The 13,687-nt window shown below is 35.4% G+C and overlaps 1 protein-coding gene across 18 annotated transcripts in view; it reads right to left on the bottom strand.

Annotated features, from left to right (window-relative positions):
- Window positions 1-13,687, bottom strand: part of LOC145936300 (CUGBP Elav-like family member 1-A) — a 384,349-nt gene that overhangs the window by 353,056 nt on the left and 17,606 nt on the right. The gene's annotated exons all lie outside the window — the stretch shown is intronic.

Here is a 13,687-nt window from a genome sequence, read left to right on the forward strand (position 1 = left end):
GAATAAATAAGAAGAAAAGGAGATCTGAGGAAATGGTCGGACGAGCAACGGTAATTTATTATTCATTTATTATTTATTGTTTGCGAAATTAATTGTTTATCGCCGCAATTTGCGCGACAATTTTCATTATACGCATATCATTATACAGAGTTTCCGATAATAACCGCATCACCTTTCGTATGCAAGAAGCAGAAGTTAAACCGAATAGGAAAGTCTTTTGCGATTTTCGAAATAATTAATGAGAAATTAATTTTAATAAATCGGCCAATTCGAGTATAAGTGCGCGGCGAGAAGAGACATTCCAATATTAGGCAATTAATTAATTAATTAATTAATTCTCATTAATTATTGCAAAACGATATAAAACTTTCTTACTCGATTTAACCCACTCTGTACTTGCACTCTTAATATAAAATATTTAATACCATTAATATATATACATATACATACACATACGTATGTTATATTTTCAACATATTTCAAAATCTGTAATTTAAATTACAGATGTAATTACATGTTAAATTAAACCTGTAATTGTAATATATAAGAATTAAATTCTCCCAAATTAAAGTCATCAAAATATATAAAAATTTATGTATCTAAAGAAAAATTTTTCTAAAAAATTATGTAATTTTTTAATTATATTTGTTTAAAAATAAAATTTAAAAAATTTTTATTGTACGCAAATAATTGTCTCACAATATTAATTAAATTAATTATTTTAAATGTTAATTTTATAATCAAAACTGATCGCCTATTTTTTAAAGGTAATTTCGTAAAAATTGATATTAATCTTTAATATTCAAAGTCTATAAACTTTAACGAAAATATCGAATCGATTATCCCTTTCAATATAACTAACGAAGTATGAACGGAGTATGAACGGTTTAAAGATAAAAAGTGACAAGTATAGAAACACAGTGCGATGTATACATACACGTTATTCTACACCAGGAAAGTAACGTGTAAATATAGCTATCGGGAAAAATAAACGGGCATCATCCTCGTGTGTGACAGATTGCACGCGATACGTTTTCGCGCGGACACGGAGAGACGTAATCCACATTCGAGCCTGATCATTTATTTCTATGATCATAAAGTCGTCCTGTGTGTGATACATAATTTGTTCTAATCTCAGGCTAAAGCATGATGTACTATTTCAACGACAACCCGGCTCGTTTTTGTCTCTCTCACCGTAGATTTGTCTTTCTCATGATATCCATTTTACAGCTGATCTAAGCACCCTAAGATTTCCGTTCTAACTCGCTTCGCGTTTCGATTTATGTTTATCTACCATGATTATGCTCTTGCAGCTCCTAGAGGCTCAAGAAACGAATGCAAATAATTTACTAATAAATAGTAGATTATAAGATCCTCTTTCTAACAGCTATTGAACTGCGTGAAAGCGAAATATGTATAAATATAAAAATGAATAATTGCATTAATCACACATATCGAATAAATTAAAATTGTTAATTTTCGGAGACAATATCTTATATTATTTGTTTATCTCTAAATAATCTCCAAATAATAAAAATCATTTACGTATACATTTTGTTTTCTATAATAATTTAAATTTATGTACAAATTATTTAAATATTCAGTTATTATCAGTGTGACTAACGCATATTCGGATATATCTCTGAAATTTCAACTCATTTATCGTCCTAAACAGAGATAATGAAAAAAGATTGGTACAAGAATTGATACAGCGATAAGCAGCTCTTTATTGAAAATTATTCTGAATTCGTGAGTTAATTGAATATGAATAAAAATCGAAATATGTGTGTGCATTTTTAATCTAAGATTTATATATGTGACAGTATGGGATTTTTATTACTTATATCAACTTATTTGTAATGGAATCATAAATTTTGTCATGGCTTTCGACAGTTTAATATATAATATAGATATATATAAATTGTATAATTTTTAAAATAACATATTTACCTAAAAATTTTATATAACAATTTTATGTAGCATTTTATATATTTTCTTTGATTAATTTGTTCCTAGATTTTTTTTTATAATAAACCCCCAAGTCTCTGAGCTGAATGTTGAATCGAATAGAGAGAAAGACTAATCAACATAATATAATAAAATTAAATATAATTACAATACACACAAAATATAAAAAAGATGATAATTTTTAATATAGCTGAAAAAAACTAAATTCCACACAAAATATTATATCCTGCAAAAAGTATGTCAATTTTAAATGTTTTTTAAATTTTTAATTGATTTTTTTTTTTTTTCACATTGTGCTTTTGTGCAGTGCACGTATAATGCCAATTCAAGTTTGCAATTATCTCATGCCTATTTTATGTGTATTAAATCTTTATATATTTTAACAAAAAGAAAAATATTTTACATCTAATAAATTGAAATCTTTAAACCTTCGAATCTTTAAATATGCGTACAACGATTTTCGTCAAAATATTTATCGCTAAAATACGTTTAACAAATAGAGCCGTGCGGGTCTTCCGTGAGTAAGATGCAAACGAGCAATTCCAAAGCGGATTGCACGGGTCACGCTGAATCGAATTATAAACGTCACGACCTAATTACGCTTTTCGTGCCGTCATGCATATGTAGTAAATGCGACACGGCAAAAACGAAAACACCACGTACGAGAATACAACTCCACGTTGAAATTACATTTCTCGCAACATCGTCGACAAAACGTTATATAAATATGCTTCACGTAATCTAACTCGTGGCGAATAGACCAACATGGGTCAGTTTCCGCATCAAGTGTCCGGTTTCTCGATTCTTCGACACTGTCGAGTTATACTATTTGTAATATTGCTATTATTATTATTATTATTATTATCACTATTATTATTGCCGTTATATATTATACTAAATATATTGTTGCATTATTACGATATATTAAAAAGAAAAGAAAATAAAGAGAGAAAGAAAGAATTTGCCCCTCAAGAATTAACTCTTTTAACTTAAATATTTTTTTTTTATAAAAAAAGTGTACAGGGTTAGAATAAAAAATACATCACTCTTAAATTTAATGATTATTAGAATTAAAGAAATTTTTCAATTTTTTAGATAGTTTTAGTTTCAATTTTAATTGACAAAATGTGTTCTCACGTTCGAAAGCAAGATAATTTTAGATAAATATTACAGATGCTCAAACACAAAATATATTTATTAATTACATTATTAATTGATTATTTCGATGCAACTATAAATTTTTTAATACTTTTCATATTGTACTCATTAACGATTGAATCAAATATTAGCATTTTTGCGTTTATACATTCTTGATCTTTACGGACAAAACGCATCAGAAATATAAATCATGTTTCTCGAGACAATTTCTCACGGTGATAACTTTCGAGAGTATCGACTAACGTAAACGTAAGTAACTTTTTCGCCTCTCTCTGGTGTCTCTCGACTCGAGTGCAGTCGCATTAACTCGATCTCGAATCTTAAGCGGAAGCTGAAAGATATACGAACCTGCGATCGGGTGAACGCGGTATCGCGAAAATGTAAATTGAAACGACGAACTGCGTGCCGACAGCCCCCGGTCATAATTCTCTTTGGACATCTTCATCCGCACACCGGGTGTATTCACAGCGGTAATTATGTCAGTCGACTGCGTTAGCTCTAGTAGACCCGCGATCGATATTCCAGGGGCTATGATTTACCACTTTAAAGGTGTATCAGTGACTCGTAACTGCGGATTACGTAAGCCGCGAGCTAACGTCGGTCTGATTAACGCCATTATCCGCGCTTACTTTCCCGCGTGTCGTAACGAAAACGCATAGCATACTAGCTTGTGTATCGAGAACTCTCCGCTTGTGCGAATAGGTTTAGGTCGTAGAGGTGTAGGGATAAATGCCGGAAATATACAGATTTTAATTGTCATTTTACTGTACACTCCGCGAGAGAAATTGTCAATAATCTGTCAAAGTGTCACTTGCCCAAGAACTTGAGATAGAAACATGCAGGTTTTGCAAAGTTATGTTGCAATAAATTTGTAACTTTTTTAAAGATATTTAACACGTGTCCCTACGTAAATTTCCACGAAAATATGATCTGAAATTAATCTGACAAATTGTGCTGTATATCGAATGCACAATATGTAGTAATAATTTTTCGTATAAGAATTTTTTTTTCAAGATTTAAATATTTTAATTTAAAAAATATCAAAAAATATAATTTTGCGAAATATTTTTAAATGACAAAATATTATACATTTTGGAAAAACTGAAAAATAATATTTTTCGAAACGAAAACGTCAGTTCTACACACATCTTAGATCCTTATTTTATCACGTATAATGATTACCCACAGGGCGCGGTGACGTTTCGCTATACAAATTCCCCGTCGCGAGAATATTCCTTCTGTTCGGTTATTATTTTAGTACGAACTGAAAACGCGAACGCGCGAGAGAATCCTCACGTCTCTTCCTCTCCTCGACCTTACCTTTAAAGAGAAAGAGCAAGGGAGAGCATGTTGGGGGTCCTTTGTCGTCGGCGAAAAGACGCGCGAGTGCTTTCCGGTTTTATCAGCGACCTTTTGAGCCATCGTGTGTACCTACCCACTATCCTATCTACGTTTTTCGTGACGCGCAAACCCCTTCACACGGACTTATTGTCGTCGAAACGGGCGGGTCGAAAAACAAGCAAGCTTCAATGGTGACGGCAGCAACTGGCCCCCGTGCGCAAATAAACTCTCGTCTCTCGACATTTGCACGGACATGACATGGTGTTGCGTAATAATACCAAGTCTCGGACCCTCTTACTCTCTAGGGGTTTATCGTCTCTCGCGCAGAATTTCCTGCCGATTCCTGAGCTTCCTACCGCGATGCATAAGAAAACAATCAGTCAAACGTTGATCCGCGCACGACCTACTTCTGCTTCTTATAAAATAGAAGGCTTTTTCATTCTCGCGTATCATGAATACCGGATATTAGATTGTCGGAGCGAGATGTACATTGCATTCTTAAGTCGTCGCGTTTGATATTGAAATTGAATTTATTTCACTTACGTGCGAAATCAATTAAATTTACATACATTCTTATACAGGAACTATCACAAATGTGAGCATATTATTTTATTTAATTTCCAACAATACGGTAGAAAATTATTCTTATATATCAAAATAATTTATTCTCAAGCAAAATCGTTTTCTAAAAATTGTCTAAAAATATGTAAGCAGCACCTGTTAAACGTCAATTAAAAAATCATTTTTGAACACATGATTATATAAATTTTTTTTGCTTATTTCGCTGAAAATACGTTCTTGACAATTTGCAGTTCCATAAATGTACGATTTATCTTTATCACACAACATCACGATAAAAGAACTTATATCTTATTTTCTTTTAAAAAATGATCATTACGTAAAATGACGGTCTTTGAGAACTGTTTTCCCTTTTCTTGTTTCTCGACGACGATCTTTTCTCTCAATATTAATGGACATTGAATTTAATCACAGCGAAAATCATGAATAACCAACAATCCCCTTCTCGCATATTTTTGCAACGACAGCTTGGCGTATTTATGGCTTGCAGGCATCGGAGAGAGAGAACTCTGCACGCGTAATATTCAAAACTCCCACGGCAACGTCGCCGCGCTGGGAAATGTTTTCCATTTCGGGCACGGACGTAATGACGACACACTTGATACACTGTCGCGAGGAAACGGGAAATCGTACTGTCGCGCGAACAATGGCAACGTAATTCTACGTGTGTCAGTGGAGATTCACGCACCCTCGCGCGCGCGATCTCGCCATATAAAAATTCACGCGCCCACCATGAAAGAATCGCGCCGCGAATTGCGTCGACGTGATACACGTCCAAGTGGGTTCCTTCGCCAGGTCGGACATTTAGGTGGCCGTCATAAATTCTCGGCTTTGACAAGCCCGCGGAAAGAGAGCCCCGGTTAACGCGCACCCGGGCTCTCGGTTGGCCGAGGTTTTTTAAAGCCGCGGCTGGTAAAACTCTCCACGGGAATGTGGGATCTCGGAATGGGCACGAGGAATAAAACTGGGAGGGAAAGGAAGCGGGCCTCTCTGAAATGTCGCGGGACTCAGTTTCCACTCGTAGACACCAAAAGAGGTTACTGTTAGGGGGACGTGCAGCATCATGCAGTAATACTTTAATACGGAGGCTAAAAGAATTTATTCGAAAGAAATTCCGAGGAAAAGGACTCCAAATGATGGTGAAATTTTCTACCTACGGCTAAAAGCGCATAAATAAGAAGGAAATTAATAATAGTGACAGAAATAAATAGAGACTAAATCCATTTTTAGAGAAGCTCTGAAATAATACGTATACGCATATAATATTTTATACTTTCCTTTCTCTTTTAATAAATTAAACTGCATTGTATTACTGGTATTTTTTAGTTCATCTCTCATATATGAATACTTGAAGAATATTTACGAAAAATTTCGCCGACGTTTATTTTCTCAGGCATATAATTGTAATAGTACTTGCCGAGAGAATGTTCGTGTGCCGAAATGGCGCATAAAAACATCGCGTTGGAAATCTCGTTGGAAAATTCGGACTTCATTGTGGCTACGAGGACAACGAGGGAGTCGATTTTGACATGCTCGAATAAATTGCACGGGAAATTCATTCTCGTTTCTCGTGGTGCAGCAGTTTATCGAGCAAGCGGGCTTAATTTCTCGTCGATCTGCGACATCTCTCGCGCGAATTGGGATTATAAATCCTTTGAAGGATTTACGACGTATCTTAGAACATGTCGCGGACACACATTCTCGTCGCTTACAAGATATCTCTCGATGATAGAAAAGCGAATGAAAACGATCGTTTCGAGAAGACATGTTTTGACCAACTATTCATCGAGAAATCGATGTGTCGATATAAAAAAAAATAAAAATAATTATATTCTCTTAAAATAGCGAGACTTATAATAATTATTATAACTTGAAAATTGCGAGTTGAATGAAAGCATATTCATGATTTTTGGAGATTGTTTTCTCTTATTAAAATTTACATTGTAATATAGGTCAAACAAACGATAGTATAAAGTTCTTTAATAATGCTACGTTAATTCAAGAATAATCCGGATACGACTTAAGTCGCTTGACCTAAATTTTTCGAGTGCACGGGCTCTTTGAGCGGATCAAACAGTCGGAAACCACAAGTCGACAAACTGTAAGCGGAAGAGACTTGTCGGCTTAGTTTGCTCATCCACAGTCGACGTATATGGAGTAACCATATGTGGACTATCTTCCACGAAATGTCTAATACAGTCGACGTAAATTGAGTCGTAACGATAAAATGGAAATTTCCATAAGTTGTCTTGGTTGGCTTTAAGATAATCTTCTCTGATTTTAATTATAAACTCTTAATTAAATTTATTTGAGAAAAGAACATTGTTTTGCAGATGAGAAGTTAAAGATAAATATCATACAGTCATAATATAAGTGCATATAATAATCGTATATCGATATACTAAAGTTTCGTAATCAGATCTTATGTATTTTAATTCAAGATATGATTATAGAAAAATGCTCGTATCGCATCTATTTTTATCAATTTCTATTATCTTCCGCAATAGATAAATATGATGTACGCTGAAAAAAAAGTGACGTAAAATTGTATTGGTCGTAAAAAATTACTTTCCCTTATTTCAATATAAATCGCGTTTACATCGAGAAAAAGAATAACCTGGACGACGAGCTATAGAATTTTAAAGAAATATGAAGCCAGTCTTCGCGGCTGGTCCAACAAGCTACTTGGCGAAAGAGACCGGACACCGATATTACATATAAACTTCACCAGCGGCATTTAGGCATTTGCAATTCATATCGCGTCTCATGCATGCGCGATGGAGTGACTGCTGCGACCGCTCTATGTCATCGGTCGTGTCCCGCGTAACCGGCCACCAGTATGTACGTGTAAAGCGCGATCCTCTTCCCCCCGAAGAAACGTATACCGGCATACGAAATCCTCCGGACAGTTTCATAGAAGTGCACTCATTGCTTCCGGAACACCGAGTCCGACCTACTTCGACCTACTTCAAGAGAAGTGGCACTACTGCACATTCTTTACAGCTTTTTGAGCGATGCAGTCAGACAGTTTCTCATTTCTCATATCGAGTTAATAATATTTCAGTATACTCTGTTTTAAAATGTATCCAAACAAAGATATACAATTGAGAATTATAAGATTGCACGGTATTATCTCGAGCCAAGAGAAACGCTAAGCATTAAAAGTTTGTAAATCCATAGATTCACGGAAAATTCAAGATTCTCTACAGTTTCAATTGCAAATAGGTATCTATCTGGAAATTCACGCATTTTAAAATTTACACATTTTTGCATCATATATAGAATTATATAGAAGCAAACAAACGAAAGGTAATAATATCTTGCAATATGCATGTCATTCGTTGAAAATGGAGAATCTGTCGCATCTTAGTATCGATAACATCGAGTAGCTCTGCGAATTTCAATGCGGCTGATATATTACCAGGGCGATTGTGTGTGTCTAGAACCACCGGTGTTTCAATTCGGTGCCATGTAACCAAGCAAAAATCAATGCACCGTTGCATTGAAAAGTCACGCCTATCGATGGGTCGTCACAAAGCACGCTACTGGCGGCCCCGATATTCCATAAAAGCCTGATCATCCGCTTACGGATCGTACCGGCGTGAAAAACCATGCGTCAAAAATATATTTTCGCGGAAGCGACACGACAGTAATGCCCGCGACAGAAAATTGAGTGAAGCAGCACTTCAGTAAATAAATTGATATCATATTTGCATTGTCTATAAAGAGGACCATCGACACAAAATCATTTTTAATTGATTTACTAGCCGGACTCGAGTGGAGATTAATCTTGTAATACATGTACCACTCCTCATTTAAGCTTCGAAAAATTTATGGTGCCTCTCTATTGGGACATGCATTGGCTATATGCAGTTCATAAATTACGAAGGTAAAATATCATAAATTACGTAGAAATAAAAATTGCAATTTAGAAATATTAATTTAAATATTGAAAATTATTGAATATTATTGAAAATTATGAAGGATGCATTCTCTTTCTAATTCTAAATATGTAATAAATAATAAAATATAATTATAAAATATGTTATTATAATAAAAGTAAAATATAATTATAATATTTCTATTTTGAAATTAAATTTATAGGACATTAAGAGAATTATAAGATAAGAGCACTTGTTTAAATTACATAGAAATAAAAATTGCAATTTAGAAAATATCAATTTAAATATTATTAAAAATTATAAAAAGAAGTCATTCTTTCTAATTCTAAATATATATAATATAACAAATGATAAAATATAATTATAATATTTCTATCTCTTAGAAATTTATGGGGGGAGAGGCGTTAAGAGAATTATGAGATAAAGGCACTTGTTTAACAGCGGAATCACGAAGCACAAACAATTTCGTTAACGAGTTCCAGCTATTAGACCCTATCCGAACTCAATTCTTGGGGCAGATGTTTCCACGTGCGCGGAAACCGACTCGCGTGTGGCGCATAACTGACATTAGCCTGCGTGTCACGTGCGATCACCTCCGCTAGTGCGTGTGCACTTTCCATTCCCACATGCACGAATGGGAATGTGCCTCTCCTCTTTGAATCGCGCAACATCTTTCACGGCATCCCGCGATAATAATGCCGCATTCGCGGCACGCTTCAACATTCTATGTAATTTTAGTTTTATTATGTGCAAGAAGAAGTCAATGAAAATGAGATTTATGTCAGTGATTTATCTCTCTTTTTGTCAAAATAATATAGGTCAAATAATAACTGTTTCCCTCAAAATTCACTTGATTAAAGTTATTAAAATTATACAGATTCATGCATATTCATGCATATATGCAGATAAAAAACGAGCACTTACAACGAAAATCATATTCATTTTTTTATTAATTTTCAACTCTACGAAAAAATCCTGTTCAACAATTTTGAATCACGCCTGTTGACTCATCGTTTATTTATTATCTCATTATGATTTTATTATTATTATTATAATTTATATTTATTATTATTGCGGTATAAGCATTTAATATATAGCTTTTTGCATATTTAACAATTGTCAAACGAACGAAGAAAATTGAAGAAAAGTGATATATCTTTCAAAAACAATGACATAATCTTAAATTAAAACCGAATTAAAAATATCAAAATTGCTCGACAAATGCAAAGGCAAAAGAAGAAAGAGGTGAGTGAGGGTGAAATTATGGATGAGCCAGTTTTCGCATTCGATCGGACAGGAAGGACACGACGTGGAAATGAGAGAGGGGCGCGCGTGCACGACTACTTCCCTTCCGCGCAACCCTTATGCGCGCTACCCCCTAGTGTTCCTCTCCAACCATCCCCAATGCACCCACACAGCCGCGCGCAGTTCGCGTTAGTGCGCACGCTTCCTACAGCTTGTTGCGGATTATGTAGACTCTCGTTGCAACATGTGTTCGTTATATCGCTCCGACGGAGTTACCAACTCTTGACTAAGGCTTCCCTCGTCTCGACGCCCCGCGCGCCGGGCGGCTGCACGACGCGTTTACGTACACGCGTAACAGCCCTGCGGCCGTGTGCGCACTTGTACAGTGTAAATATTTTACGTAGCTGTGCCGTGAATTAAGCGGCTTAAGTAGATTAAGACCGGATGAGGCGCGGCAGAATATCCGCCGCCACCGCGGTTGCAATCTTAACTCGGCGAGGGGTCGGGTTGCTCGAATGTCATTACTAGCACTCGATCGAGGGATTATCGAAGTGTCCTCGACACTCTGCGCGGCATTTTTTTTTTTCATTTTCTTATTACTCAGGTGTCCATAAAATCGACACATACAGATCCAGTTTTCTGGTTGACTCTATGTTCAGAATTATGAATATCTTTAATAGTTTTTTTAATCTTCCTATTCTTTAAGAGTGGTTTGGTAGAATCATATCGTATGCGCAATTTAATGAGATTTCTCATTCTGCCTCCCATTAGATCGCGTAAGAGTTAAATTAAAAGAAATTATAGAAGATATAACTTTAGTGATTAGCGTGTATTTCACTCTATGTCGTAAGTTGGCATTCTTTTCAACTTTTATGGCGCAAGTCGCAAAGTTGTTAAATTTTCTTCTCGTTACTCTAATGCTAACTGAAAACATAATTCCCACAATTTATCTGTTCTGTTTTGTTACTACAGTTACATTATGATCTGATCCATAAATGATTAAACACACCGCTATTAGAGTTTTAAGCAATCCAATTGCGGATAATTTGAATTCATTTGAACAAAATTCAGCGATATACCCGGAAAAAATATTAGCCATTGTAATTAAATTTCAGATATAATATAAGGACACCTAAAATTTAGCTATAATAGCTAATATTTTTTTCGTGCAAGTGTATTCTCAACATCATATGTCGCTGAACTACGCTTTCTGATAAAATCTCGGAGAAAGAAAATCGCTTCTCATGTACACACGATCGATCGATTTTTCGTCCGGTTAATCTCGCAGAACGTCGCTTTCATCGTACAGAAGGGAGAGAGAGAGACGGTATTTCGTAACGAACCAGGCGGCTTTCCGTTTGTTTGTCCTGAAAACGGTAATGACGAGATCTGCTCCTCAGTGTCCCAGAAACTGAGAACGCCTGAAGAATTGACGGTCGCCAAAGTAAACTCGATGTCCGCGAGTTTATTCCGAACCGTGGTAGCGTATCCCGAAGGACAACCCGGCGTGCGATGGAAAGGATGCGAGTTTCCGGAGCACGTCGTTGTGCCTCGAAAAGTTTTCTGTTCTTACCATCGAGAGTTCCCTTTTCTCTTTTAACCCCGCATCCGCCTGACCGCAATAGTAAATACTTTGCAGAAATGTCTTCCAATACGCGAGGAATAAAGCAACGCTCTAAGAATAAATTCCTTGATCCTTCGATAGTCTTTGCCGATCTGTTTCTAATTGCACGATCCTTTGCACAGACTTTTAAAAACATTGGATCGCAAATATTAGAAGATTTTTTGTAATATGCGAGCGATATATACGTACTGTTTAAAGAAGAAAAACTTTCGTAACTTTTTTAATTTATATAATATTTATTGTTTTTATTTTCCACGAATTTATAAAATCTCACAAGTTGCTAATTACATTCGCTTGTAATATCCTACGAATATTATTAAAAAAATACGAGCTAAGAAAAGTTTTTAATAATTGCTATTTTCTGACTCTGATGTATTTGGTTATAAATATCAAATTTGTTTGCGTAATAAATCTCTTGTAAATCCAAAGGCAGATAAATAACCTAAAGAACTTTTTAATTTTATAATATATATTATATATATATATATTTAAAATTCTTTCTTATTTATTTTAGATTTTATTCGTCCGCAAGGCACACTTTAACGGCTCGTGCGAGACAGTTTTGCATGTAGTTAATATAAAAATATCGGAAAACGTAAGCCGCGCGTCGAGAAAAATATTAAATGCCTCTTATTCGAAGGGGAATCAATCTCTCCGAGGATGTGCATAGATAAGCGGGTCGAATCCTCTCTTCGCGAAAGTTTTCGGCCCATGGTTTTCCCATTTTCATCTCTCGGCCATAACTCCCTAGAGCGTGTCGGTCCGCGAACGAGATAATACCCGCGCAGCATGGATGTGCTCTCGTTAATAGAAATAATACCGCGTGCTGAAAGTAAACAGGTGTATGGTAGCGCTCGGTTAATACGCCCAGTAGACATAATATACGACAGAAGTACGTGGGATAAACGACGACCAACAGGGCGAAGAGAGGTCGGGCGTTCGCCGCCGAGCGTGTATAATTTAATGTTCAGAGACCCCCACGACTGCACGGGGCGTTCCAATTTACCTTCCCTCAATAAAGATTTCGTGGCATTTATGGCTTTTGAATAATTCAAATTGTAGATGTTTCTAGAAATTAAAGTTTAAAAAAAAAACGGGAAAGGAATTTAATTTTGATCATGATTAAAGAAATATTCAAAAGAGTAAGAAATTTTGCTAGCAAGAGCCAGGCACAGATATTAAGTGCAACAAAATTCTTTTTAAATTCCTCTATGCTTATTTTATATTAAAATCATCTTTAAAAAATTTTAATAATTTTGATATAATAATATAGTTAAATTGTCGCAAATGTCGAAATAATCAATTTCGAATTTTTACGAGGCATTCGTTCGAGGGCGGATGTGAAAGAAAGAGTTCGATGACACTGCAACAAGTCTATACATATACGCCACAACTCCTTAGACTGAGGCTGATAAAACGTGCGCGTCAAGCCGCGAAGTCGTTCGCGCAGTGACTTATTTTTTACGCTAACCGCATCGTTAAACATCTTCGACGGGCCTCGCCATCGTTCACAGGTTTTATCGAGAATCTTACTATCTCGTTGAAATGCTCGACTTTAACGTCGCGCATGGATGGAAAAAATTGTCTAAAAATACATTCCACTGACTAGAACTTGCATAACGAATGATCGCGCTAATTGTCTTTATCGACTTTTTCACGGCGTCCTCTAGTTATCGAGAATTTGAGTAACAGCAATCGGAATGTTTTAAATATAATATTTGTTCCCGTGATCTGCTAGCAATCTTTAAGTACTGAGACTTTCACATTCGCGTGAGATCAAAAGAACCATCTGAGAGTTATGTCAATAATTGGAAAATAAAATATTATTTCACGAAAATGAGAAAACTTACACGTATATAAAAATATATAA

Source organism: Prenolepis imparis, unplaced genomic scaffold (genome assembly GCF_030444845.1).
Source record: "Prenolepis imparis isolate NDT839.2.m4 unplaced genomic scaffold, iyPreImpa1.0 SCAF_5, whole genome shotgun sequence".
NCBI lineage: Eukaryota > Metazoa > Arthropoda > Insecta > Hymenoptera > Formicidae > Prenolepis > Prenolepis imparis.